Consider the following 12,681-nt stretch of genomic DNA (forward strand, 5'->3'; position numbering starts at 1 on the left):
CACAACTGGTCCGTGCCGGTGTTTCTGCTCCACGCGAGCCTCCTCCCGCCCCTCTTCATCTCACCCTATCAACGTATCCTTCTATTCCTTTCTCCCTCCTGTGCTTATCCAGCTTCCCATTAAATGCGTCTATGCGATTCGCCTCAACCACTCCCTGTGGCAGCGAGTTCCACATTCTCACCACTCTCTGGGTAAAGAGGTTTCTCCTGAGTTCCCTGTTGGATTTATTAGTGGCTGTCTTATATTGATGGCCTCTAGTTCTGTTCCCGCCCGCACTAGGATGGAGAGCTCTTTCAAAGAGACGGTCCAAGCACGATGGGCCAAATAGCCTCCTTCTCTGCCGTAAGATTCTGTGAACCTGATTGTAACCTCTCTCATCTCCAGTCTCAACCTTCCTCGTCTCTCTCTCTCTCTCTCTCTCTTTTATTAACACTACTAGGGCTAGTAGTACGAGGGAACGGTAATGTTACTGACTTGGGACGCTTTACTACGTTAAAGGCGCTATATAAATACAAGTTGTTGTAGTTGCTGACTTGTAATCTTGAGGCCTAGACTATTTGTTAGATCTGTGTATCTTAATGTTGTGTCCTTCAATAATCAGACAACAGACTGCAGGGAACGATTCAACAGGTGTTTACTGAATGAGGGTTACTCTAGAACTAACTGTACAGATCACTACTCAGGGTTTATATACAGGTGTGGTCACTGCCGGTACTACAGTACACAGGAGCTGTAAAAAGTAGTTCTCCCCTTAAAGGTACATACATTACACGATTGATCCGGAGACGGGAGTTCAAATTCCACCACGGCAGCTGGGGAATTTAAATTCAGTTAATTAAATAAATCTGGAAAATGCTAGTATCCGTAATGGTGATCGGTAATTGTAAAAACCCATCTGGTTCGCTAATGTCCTTTAGGGAAGGAAATCTGCCGCCCTTACCCGGTCTGGCCGATATGTGACTCCAGTCCCACAGCAATGTGGTTGAATCTTAACTGCCCCTCTGAAATGGCCCAGCGAGACACTCGAGTGCAATTAGGGACGGTCAATAAATGCTGGCCTTTCCCGCGACGCCCACAGTCCCTGACTCTGAACTTTGGCCGCTTGTTCCTCCTCAATTTCCTCGCCTACGACTCTCCCTCCTTAATCCTCGGTGTGTTGGAATTGAGTCAAAAACAACAGCTTGTATCTATACAGCGCCTTTAATACAGTAAAATGTCCCAGGGCGCTTCATAGGAGCGATAACAAACAAAATTCCACACCGAGCCACAGAAGGAGATATTAGGGCAGGTGACCAAAAGCTTGGTCAAAGAGGGAGGTTTTAAGGAGCATCTTAAAAGGAGGAGAAAGAGGCGGAGAGGTTTAGGCCCAGGCAGCTGAAGGCACGGCCGCCAATGGTGGAGCAATTACAATCGGGGATGCCCAAGAGGGCAGAATTGGAGGAGCGCAGAGATCTCGGGGGGCTTGTGGGGCTGGAGGAGGTTACAGAGATAGGGAGGGGGCGGCGAGACCATGGAGGGATTTGAAAACGAGGATGAGAATTTTAAATTTGAGGTCTTACCAGACCAGGAACCAATGTAGGTCAGCGAGCACGGGGACGATGGGTGAACGGGACTTGGTGCGAGTTAGGCCATAGGCAGCAGAGTTCTGGATGAGTTCATGTTTACAGAGGGTGGAATGTGGGAGGCCGGCCCGGAGAGTGATGGGAATAGTCGAGTTTGGAGGTAACAAAGGCATGGATGACGGTTTCAGCAGCGGATGAGCTGAGGCGAGGGCGGAGACTCATCGCACTGCCTCGTAACTCATCCCTTCCCAAAACTTACAAACCGTGGGATGCCTCACCTCCCTCGTTCTCCCCCTCCGTCAACAACCTTTAACAATCCCTTCAGGGTTTTTTTTTTCTCCTACTCGGGGTTCTCTCGATGAAGATTATATCAAAATCCAGCCTCTTCCTCCCGCATCTCCCTCCCCACACCCCAAGCCCCAGCGCCTCTGGTTCACAGGTCACATGGGAGACGGGAGTCGCAAGGTTAGCGGGTGGGGTGAGGGGGGGAGAGCTGCGGGAAAGATACAGTGCTCCAGTTAGCACCGTTGAACTCAGCTCTCCCTTTGTTCATCTAAAGGTAGCTCACCTGCCAGGGGCACACAGCCAAGCCGCCTCCTACCCTCTTCACGGGATCGCTATCTTATTCCCCCTTTTTGCCAAGGTAGGTGGAAGATTTCTGAGGAAGATTACGATCGCTTTTTCTCCCGGTCCAACCGTCCCGAGAAAGAAAGCAAGGCAGGTATGTCTGCTGCAGGTTCCACAGGGACACACAGGTATTTTACTGGGGAGACAATGGAAGGGGGCGGAGCCCCGAGCACCAACAGGTAATGAGCAAGGCTTAAAAGGGGCACACAACAAGGAATCATAGGAAAGGTGGGCCCACAACAAGAATACCACCACCTTGCATTTATACAGCGCCTTTAACGTAGTAAAATAGCCCAAGGCACTGCACAGGAGCGATTATGAGACAGAAATTGATATCGAGCCACGTAAGGAGATATTAGGACAGGTGGTCAAAGAGGTGGGTTTTAAGGAGCGTCTTAAAGAAGGAGAGAGAGGCGGGGAGGTTTAGGGAGGGAATTCTAGAGCTCAGGGCCCAGGCAGCTGAAGGCACGGCCGTCAATGGTGGCGCGATTAAAATCGGGGATGCGCAAGAGGCCAGAATTGGAGCAGCGCGGAAATCTCGGAGGGTTGTGGGGCTGGAGGAGGTTACAGAGAAAGGGAGGGGGGGGGCGAGGCTATGGAAGGATTTGAAAACAAGGTTGATAATTTTTAAATCAAGGCGCTGCCGGACCGGGAGCCAATGTAGGTCAGCGAGCACAGGGGGTGATGGGTGAACGGGACTTGGTGTTCAGATCTGGATTCGACTGATTGAAATTTACCCTTTATAATTATTTTTAAATGATTGTTTTTAAGCTCATTTTGAGTGAAGAGGCTCATTTTGGGGACTGTGTAAAGGGAGCTTTACTCTGTATCTAACCCGTGCTGTACCTGCCCTGGGAGTGTTTGATGGGACAGTGTAGAGGGAGCTTTACTCTGTATCTAACCCGTGCTGTACCTGCCCTGGGAGTGTTTGATGGTGTGATGAAATATTTCCATTCATCACTGCCTGTGACTGAGATCGGTTTCAGTGTCATTTCCCTTCCCCCAGACCTCATTGTATTGTGTACTGGAATGTGCTGTATTGTATACTGGAATGTGCTGTGTGTAGGGCTCCGCCTATACCTGGCCCCGTTTGTAAGCTAGCTTCAGTCAAGCCCCAGTCTCCAGAAGGACGACATCTCTCTCGCTTACGTGTTTCGTTCTAAGTTAATAAAAGCCTTGTTTTGTTCTGCTACCTTCGAGTCTCGGAATTATTGAGGCACATCAATTTTATTAACTTATTTTTCAACACTATGGATCAACTCCTGAAACCCGAACGTTTGGATTTGGATCAACATGCTCCGGACGCATCAGCACGCTTCGGACACTGGTTTGAGTGTATGGAATTCTTCCTGGACAATTCCGCAGCCGTCAAAGACGCTACGGACGCTGCAAGGATGAGACTCGGAATTCTGCGGAATTGGGTAAGCCACCGGGTTTACCCCCTCATCCAAGACGCCGAGACGTACCTGGCCGCCTGCGACATCTTAAAGGCGCATTACCAGCAGCCTACGAATGAGGTGTATGCTAGGCACCTGCTCGCCACCCGCGCACAGCGACCTGGGGAATCGGTGGAGGAGTTCCTAAGCACCCTGAAAATGCTTGGCAAAGACTGCAAGTGCCGAGATGTAAAAGCCGCAGTGTACACTGACGAGCTTGTTCGCGATGCCTTCATCACAGGCCTCAGCTCCACTTACATCCGGCAAAGACTGCTGGAAAAAACGGGGTTGGACCTGAAACAGGCTGCGGACACCGCGCGATCCCTGGATGTGGCCCAGAGAAACTCGGACGCCTACTCTTCAGCCCGCGCCGTCTACGCCGCCACGTGTGCACCGAGGGCGCCGCCATCTTGGAAGGCATCTTCCCCGCCCGACAGCCCGACACCGGCTGGGCCCCGCTCTCCCCCCAGAAGCCCTACGACAGCCGCGACGCGTCAGGGACCCAACTGCTACTTCTGCGGGCAGCCAAAGCACACCAGAAACCTGTGCCCGGCGAAAGGCACCACCTGCTTTAAGTGCGGTAAGAAGGGGCACTTCAGGAAGGTGTGCAGAGGGAACCCCGCCGGAAAACCAACCGCCGGAAAACCCGCCACCGCCGCGTGTGCGCCGTGGGAGCGGCCATCTTGGACGCCATCTTGCCCGACCTCGTGGGGTCCGCCATCTTGTGAGCAGACAGCGTGGACGCCATCTTGTATCGATCAGGGCCCTACAGTGGCATCGGTCACAGTGGACCAGACCAGGCCGCACCCGCTATCCAGATCAATGGTGGACATCGAGGTAAACGGGTGCCGGGTTAAATGCTTAATTGACAGTGGAAGCACGGAGAGCTTTATCCACCCAGAACTGGCACAACAACTCTCCCTAAAGGTGGTCCCTACTCAGGGTACCATCTCTATGGCTGACAAAACCCAGACATCGACCATTCTGGGTTACTGCACGGTACAATTGTGCGTTAACGGAACTGTATATGATAATTTTAAAGTATTAATCATGAAGAACCTATGTGCGAGCGTGATCTTGGGCCTGGATTTCCAGTGCAACCACCAAAGCATCACGCTCAAGTACGGTGGGTCCCAGCCGCCCCTCACAGTGTGCGGTCTGGCTACCCTGAAGGTAAAGCCGCCTTCGCTATTCGCGAACCTTATCCCTAACTGCCGGCCAATAGCAACCAAAAGCAGGAGGTACAGCTGGGAGGACAGGCGGTTTATCGCGACCGAGGTAGACAGGCTCCTGAAAGAGCGCATTATTGAACGCAGCAACAGCCCGTGGCGCGCCCAAGTGGTAGTGGTAAGGGGTAGCGAGAAGAAACGGATGGTGATCGACTATAGTCAAACGATCAACAGGTACACCCTACTAGACGCCTACCCGCTACCCCGCATATCAGAAATGGTGAACCAAATCGCCCAATACCGGGTGTTCTCCACCATCGACCTCAAGTCAGCGTACCACCAGCTCCCTATCAGACCAGAGGACCGCCCGTACACCGCCTTCGAGGCGAACGGACGCCTCTACCAATTCCTCAGAGTCCCCTTTGGGGTGACGAATGGGGTCTCGGTCTTCCAGAGGGAGATGGACCGCATGGTCGATGACCACCACTTGCAGGCAACCTTCCCCTACCTCGACAACGTCACCATCTGCGGTCACAACCAGCAGGATCACGACTCGAACCTCGAGAGGTTCCTGAAAACCGCACAAAAACTCAACCTCACCGACAACGAGGACAAGTGCGTTTACAACACCACGCGCCTCTGCATACTAGGCAGCGTGGTGGAGAATGGGGAAATCGGACCAGACCCCGACCGATTGCGCCCCCTACGGGAGCTGCCCCTGCCCAACACTCCCAAAGCCCTGAAAAGGTGCCTGGGGTTATTTTCTTATTATTCCCAATGGGTCCCCAACTACTCCGACAAAGCCCGCCCCCTCTTGAAAGCATCCTCTTTCCCGCTCTCTGCTGAGGCCCACGCCGCCTTCAAAAGCATTAAGCAGGATATTGAGCGGGCCACGCTACAGGCAGTGGACGAGAACACTCCATTTCAAGTGGAAAGTGATGCGTCTGACTTCGCCTTGGCGGCCACCCTCAACCAGGCGGGGCGGCCCGTAGCTTTCTTCTCGAGGACCCTCCAAGGGCCCGAGATCAGACACTCCTCCGTGGAAAAGGAGGCCCAAGCCATCGTGGAGGCAGTGCGCCACTGGCGCCACTACCTAGCCGGCAAACGCTTCACCCTACTTACCGACCAGCGGTCGGTAGCGTTTATGTTCAATAATAAACAGAGGGGGAAGATTAAAAATGATAAGATTCTTAGGTGGCGGATCGAGCTCTCCACCTTCGAGTACGACATCATTTACCGGCCAGGGGCCCTTAACGAATCCCCTGACGCCCTCTCACGAGGGATGTGTGCCAGCGCCACCGGGGATCGGCTACAGACCCTCCACAACGACCTCTGCCACCCAGGGGTCACGCGGCTGTTCCACTTCATAAAGTCCCGTAACTTACCCTACTCAATTGAGGAAGTTCGGTCCCTGACCAGGAACTGCCGCACTTGCGCTGAGTGCAAGCCTCGGTTCTACCGCCCAGATAGAGCCCACTTAATCAAAGCTACACGGCCCTTTGAGCGGCTCAGTTTAGATTTCAAGGGCCCCCTCCCGTCCGTCGACCGCAATGTTTACTTCCTGAACATTGTGGACGAATACTCCCGGTTCCCATTCGCCTTCCCCTGCCCAGACATGACCAGCGCCACGGTCATTAAATGCCTCAACAGCCTGTTCTGCCTGTTCGGTATGCCGAGCTACATCCATACGGATAGGGGGGCGTCCTTCATGAGTGAAGAGCTACGCCAGTACATGCTGTCCAGGGGGATCGCCACGAGCCGTACCACCAGCTACAACCCCCGGGGTAACGGCCAAGTGGAGCGAGAGAACGGGACAGTATGGAAAGCAGTCACTCTAGCTCTAAGGACCAAGGGCCTCCCTATCTCCCGCTGGCAGGAAGTCCTCTCGGATGTGCTCCATTCGATACGGTCGCTATTGTGTACGGCCACTAATACCACGCCTCATGAACGAATGTTTGTCTTTCCCCGGAAATCCACCTCAGGCGTATCCATGCCGTCATGGCTCTCCACCCCAGGTCCGGTACTCGTGCGAAGGCATGTGAGGGGCCACAAGACGGACCCTCTCGTGGAGCCAGTACACCTACTCCACGCCAACCCCCAATACGCATATGTCCGGCACGCCGACGGAAGGGAGGACACCGTGTCCATAAAAGACGTTGCCCCAGCCAGCATCGACAACAACCATGGCAATAGCGGCAACAACGATCACAGCAACTCTTACCCACCCACTACTCTTTCATCACCCCCGGAAGAACACCGACCAACGGCACCCCCACCAACTACCCCTTCAACAACCCTGGCGGCACCCCCGGCAGAGACCCAGGAGGCTACCGGGGACACCCAGCCGACACCCGCGGCACCGCAACAGCCACGTCGGTCGCAGAGGACTATCAAACCCCCGAACAGACTAAATCTATAGAAGGGGTGAATGTGATGAAATATTTCCATTCATCACTGCCTGTGACTGAGATCGGTTTCAGTGTCATTTCCCTTCCCCCAGACCTCATTGTATTGTGTACTGGAATGTGCTGTATTGTATACTGGAATGTGCTGTGTGTAGGGCTCCGCCCATACCTGGCCCCGTTTGTAAGCTAGCTTCAGTCAAGCCCCAGTCTCCAGAAGGACGACATCTCTCTCGCTTACGTGTTTCGTTCTAAGTTAATAAAAGCCTTGTTTTGTTCTGCTACCTTCGAGTCTCGGAATTATTGAGGCACATCAGATGGGACAGTGTAGAGGGAGCTTTACTCTGTATCTAACCCGTGCTGTACCTGCCCTGGGAGTGTTTGATGGGGCAGTGTAGAGGGAGCTTTACTCTGTATCTAACCCGTGCTGTACCTGCTCTGGGAGTGTTTGATGGGACAGTTTAGAGGGAGCTTTACTCTGTATCTAACCCGTGCTGTACCTGCCCTGGGAGTGTTTGATGGGACAGTGTAGAGGGAGCTTTACTCTGTATCTAACCCGTGCTGTACCTGCCCTGGGAGTGTTTGATGGGACAGTGTAGAGGGAGCTTTACTCTGTATCTAACCCGTGCTGTACCTGCCCTGGGAGTGTTTGATGGGACAGTGTAGAGGGAGCTTTACTCTGTATCTAACCCGTGCTGTACCTGCCCTGGGAGTGTTTGATGGGACAGTGTGGAGGGAGCTTTACCCTGTATCTAACCCGTGCTGTACCTGGGGTGATAGACCGAGGCCAATTGAGCAGGATACCAAGGTGGAAAAGAGACAAGCACCGACGCCAAGCTTTGATTTTAAAAGTCTGTCAGAGGAAGGGAGGTCCAAGGGAGGTGAGGAGTTCCACGGTTTTGAAGCCCCAGGGAAACGATTGAGTTAGAGTGGGAGGCGGTGCGATGCTAAACCCGCAACCCTTTCCACCTAGAAGGACAAGGGCAGCAGGCATACGGGAACACCACCACCTCCAAGTCACACACCATCCTGCCTTGGAAATATATCGGCCGTTCCTTCATCGTCGCTGGGTCAAAATCCTGGAACTCCCTCCCGAACAGCACTGTGGGAGCACCTTCACCACACGGACTGCAGCGGTTCAAGGCGGCTCACCACCACCTTCTCGAGGGCAACTAGGGATGGGCAATAAATGCCGGCCTTGCCAGTGACGCCCACATCCCAGGAACTAATAAATTAAAACAAAAGGCTGAGCCTTCAGAAGATGAAGGGAGATGATCTCGCGGGAGGGAGGGATTCACATGTGGATAGGCAGGAATGTTAATATGCTCCGTGTCTAAATACTGCTGGAGAGAAATGAACAGCACTGAAAGAACAGGAACTGCTTGAAATTCAAGAACCGATATTGTGATTTTAGGATGTCACACAGCAATTAATAGAAAATCAGGGAAGTTACAACATGGAAACAGGCCATTCAGCCAGTCTCTGTCAGTGTTTACCCTCTCCACAAACAAATAGTCCCAATCATGCCTACCCATACTCGATGTTCAAATTCTCATCCTTGTTTTCAAATCTCTCCATGGCCTCGCCCCTCCCTATCTCTGTAACCTCCTCCAGCTCTACAACCCCCCGAGATTTCTGCGCTCCTCCAAATCTAACATCCCCGATGCTAGTCAGTCCCACTCCAGAGATTTGAGCACATAATCCAGGCTGACAGTCCAGTACAGTACTGAGGGAGCGCCGCACTGTCGGAGGGGCAGTACTGAGGAACGCAGCACTGTCGGAGGAGCAGTTCTGAGGGAGCGCTGCACTGTCGGAGGGGCAGTACTGAGGGAGTGCCGCACTGTCGGAGGGACAGTACCGAGGGAGCGCCGCACTGTCGGAGGGGCAGTACTGAGGGAGTGCAGCACTGTCGGAGGTGCAGTACTGAGGGAGTGCTGAACTGTCGGAGGGGCAGTACTGAGGGAGTGCTGCACTGTCGGAGGGGCAGTACTGAGGGAGTGCCGCACTGTCGGAGGGGCAGTACTGTGGGAGCGCAGCACTGTCGGAGGGGCAGTACTGAGGGAGTGCCGCACTGTCGGAGGGGCAGTACTGAGGGAGCGCCGCACTGTCAGAGGGGCAGTACTGAGGGAGTGCCGCACTGTCGGAGGGGCAGTACTGAGGGAGCGCCGCACTGTCGGAGGGTCAGGACAGTGGGAGCGCCGCACTGTCGGAGGGGCAGTACTTAGGGAGCGCCGCACTGTCGGAGGGGCAGTACTGTTGGAGTGCCGCACTGTCCGAGGGGCAGTACTGTTGGAGCACCGCACTGTCGGAGGGTCAGTACAGTGGGAGCGCAGTACTGTCGGAGGGGCAGTACTGTGGGAGTGCCACACTGTTGGAGGGGCAGTACTGAGGGAGCGCCGCACTGTCGGAGGGGCAGTAATGTGGGAGCGGCACACTGTCGGAGGGGCAGTACTGAGGGAGCGCCGCACTGTCGGAGGGGCAGTACTGAGGGAGCGCCGCATTGTCGGAGGGGCAGTACTGAGGGAGCGCCGCATTGTCGGAGGGGCAGTACTGAGGGAGCTCCGCACTGTCGGAGGGGCAGTACTGAGGGAGCGCAGCACTTTTGGAGGGGCAGTACTGAGGGAGCGCCGCACTGTCGGAGGTGCCGACTGCTCTCTCAGCTGGTTCATAGAAATTTACAGCACAGAAGGAGGCCATTTGGCCCATCGTGTCTGTGCCGGCCGAAATAGAGCTCTCCAGCCTAATCCCACTTTCCAGCTCTTGGTCCGTAGCCCTGTAGGCTACGGCACTTCAAATACATATCCAAGTACTTTTTAAATGTGATGAGGGTTTCTGCCTTGACCACCCCTTCAGGCAGTGAGTCCCAGACCCCCACCACCCTCTGGGTGAAAGCATTTCTCCTCAAATCCCCTCTTAATCTCCGACCAATTACTTTCAATCTCTGCCCCCTGGTTATTGACCTTTCTGCTAAGGGAAATAGGTCCTTCCTATCCACTCTATCTAGGCCCCTCATAATTTTATTCACCTCAATTAAATCTCCCCTCAGCCTCCTCTGTTCTAAAGAAAACAACCCCAGCCTATCCAATCTTTCCTCATAGCTAAAATTCCCCAGCCCAGGCAACATCCTGGTAAATCTTCTCTGCATCCCCTCTAGTGCAATCACATCCTTCCTGTAATGTGGTGACCAGAACTGCACGCAGTACTCTAGCTGTGGCCTAACTAGTGTTTTATACAGTTCAAGCATAACCCCCCTGCTCTTATATTCTATGCCTCGGTTAATAAAGGCAAACATAGAAGATAGGATAGGAGCAGGAGTAGGCCATTCGGCCCCTCGAGCCTGCTCCGCCATTCAATGCGATCATGGCTGATCATCCAAATTCAGTACCCAGTCCCTGCCTTCTCCCCATATCCCTTGATCCCTTTAGCCTTAAGAAATATATCCAACTCCTTCTTGAATATATTTAATGAATTGGCCTCTACTGCCTTCTGTGGTAGAGAACTCCACAGGTTCACCACTCTCTGGGTGAAGAAATTCCTCCTCATTTCTGTCCTAAATGGCTTACCCCTTATCCTTAGACTGTGACCCCTTGTTCTGGACTCCCCGACCATCGGGAACATCCTTCCTGCATCTAGCCTGTCCAGTCCTGTCAGAATTTTATAAGTTTCAATGAGATCCCCTCTCATTCTTCTAAACTCCAGCGAGTATAAGCCCAATCGACCCAATCTCTCCTCATACATCATTCCTGCCATCCCAGGTATCAGTCTGGTGAATCTTCGCTGCACTCCCTCCATGGCAAGAACATCCTTCCTCAGATAAGGCGACCAGAACTGCACACAATACTCAAGGTGTGGTCTCACCAAGGCCCTGTACAACTGCAGCAAGACATCCTTGTTCCTGTACTCGAATCCTCTCGCTATGAAGGCCAACATACCATTTGCCTTCTTAACCGCCTGCTGCACCTGCATGCTTACCTTCAGCGACTGGTGCACAAGGACACCCAGGTCTCGTTGCACTTCCCCTTCTCCCAATCTATTGCCATTCAGATAATAATCTGCCTTCCTGTTTTTGACACCAAAGTGGATAACCTCGCATTTATCCACGTTATATTGCATCTGCCATGCTTCTGCCCAAATCATACTGGAGTTTCTCGGCATCCTCCTCACAGCACACACGCCCACCAAGCTTTGTGTCGTCTGCAAACTTAGAGATATTGCATCTAGTTCCCTCGTCTAGATCATTAATATATATTGTGAATAGCTGGTGTCCAAGGACCCGTATGCCTTCTTAACCACCTTATCTACCTGTCCTGCTACCTTCAGGGATCTGTGGACATGCACTCCAAGGTCCCTCTGATCCTCTGCACTTCTCAGTGTCCTACCATTTAATGTGTATTCCCTTGCCTTGTTAGCCCTTCCCAAATGCATTACCTCACACTTCTCCAGATTGAATTCCATTTACCACTGTTCTGCCCACCTGACCAGTCCATTGATTTCCTGCAGCTTTCATCTTCATTATCAACCACATGGCCAATTTTTGTATCATCTGCAAACTTCGTAATCATACTTCCTACATTCAAGTCCAAATCATTGCTATATACCACAAAAAGCAAAGGACCCAGTACTGAGCCCTGCGGAACCCCACTGGAAACAGCCTTCCAGTCACAAAAACACCCTTCAACCATTACCCTTTGTTTCCTGCCTCTGAGCCAATTTTGGATCCAATTTGCCACTTTGCCTTGGATCCCATGGGCTTTTACTTTCGTGACCTGTCTGCCATGCGGGACCTTATCAAAATCCTTGCTAAAATCCATATAAACTACATCAAACGCACTTCCCTCATTGACCCTCCTTGTTACCTCCTCAAAAAATTCAATCAAGTCAGTCAAACACGACCTTTCCTTAACAAATCCACGCTGACTGTCCCTGATTAATCCGTGTCTTTCAAAATAAAGACTTATCCTGTTCCTCAGAATTTTTTCCAATAATTGCCCCACCACCGATGTTAGGCTGCCTGGCCTGTAATTACTCGGTCTATCCCTTTCTGGTTGTAAAAGATCCCACGGCCACTGTCGGAGGGGCAGTACTGAGGGAGTGCTGTACTGTCGGAGGGGCAGTACTGAGGGAGCGCCGCACTGTCGGCGGGGCAGTACTGAGGGAGTGCCGCACTGTCGGAGGGGCAGTACTGAGGGAGCGCCGCACTGTCGGAGGGGCAGTACTGAGGGAGCGCCGCACTGTCGGAGGGGCAGTACTGAGGGAGCGCCGCACTGTCGGAGGGGCAGTACTGAGGGAGCGCCGCACTGTCGGAGGGGCAGTACTGAGGGAGCGCCGCACTGTCGGAGGGGCAGTACTGAGGGAGCGCCGCACTGTCGGAGGGGCAGTACTGAGGGAGCGCCGCACTGTCGGAGGGGCAGTACTGAGGGAGCGCCGCACTGTCGGAGGGGCAGTACTGAGGGAGCGCCGCACTGTCGGAGGGGCAGTACTGAGG

At 53.2% G+C, this 12,681-nt stretch overlaps 1 protein-coding gene across 7 annotated transcripts in view; it reads right to left on the reverse strand.

Annotated features, from left to right (window-relative positions):
* The window catches only part of arap1 (ArfGAP with RhoGAP domain, ankyrin repeat and PH domain 1), a 295,009-nt gene that overhangs the window by 208,716 nt on the left and 73,612 nt on the right, over positions 1-12,681 (reverse strand). The window contains exon 1 of one of the 7 annotated variants that reach the window (XM_085999759.1): positions 2,131-2,307. The exons of the other annotated variants lie outside the window; for them this stretch is intronic. The gene's annotated coding sequence lies outside the window, so the exon portion shown is untranslated. Of the gene's footprint in view, positions 1-2,130; positions 2,308-12,681 lie in introns of those variants that run through there. 7 annotated transcript variants of the gene reach the window in all.

Source organism: Somniosus microcephalus, chromosome 10, assembly GCF_052327205.1.
Source record: "Somniosus microcephalus isolate GS21.2 chromosome 10, FLI_Smic_1.0, whole genome shotgun sequence".
Lineage (NCBI taxonomy): Eukaryota > Metazoa > Chordata > Chondrichthyes > Squaliformes > Somniosidae > Somniosus > Somniosus microcephalus.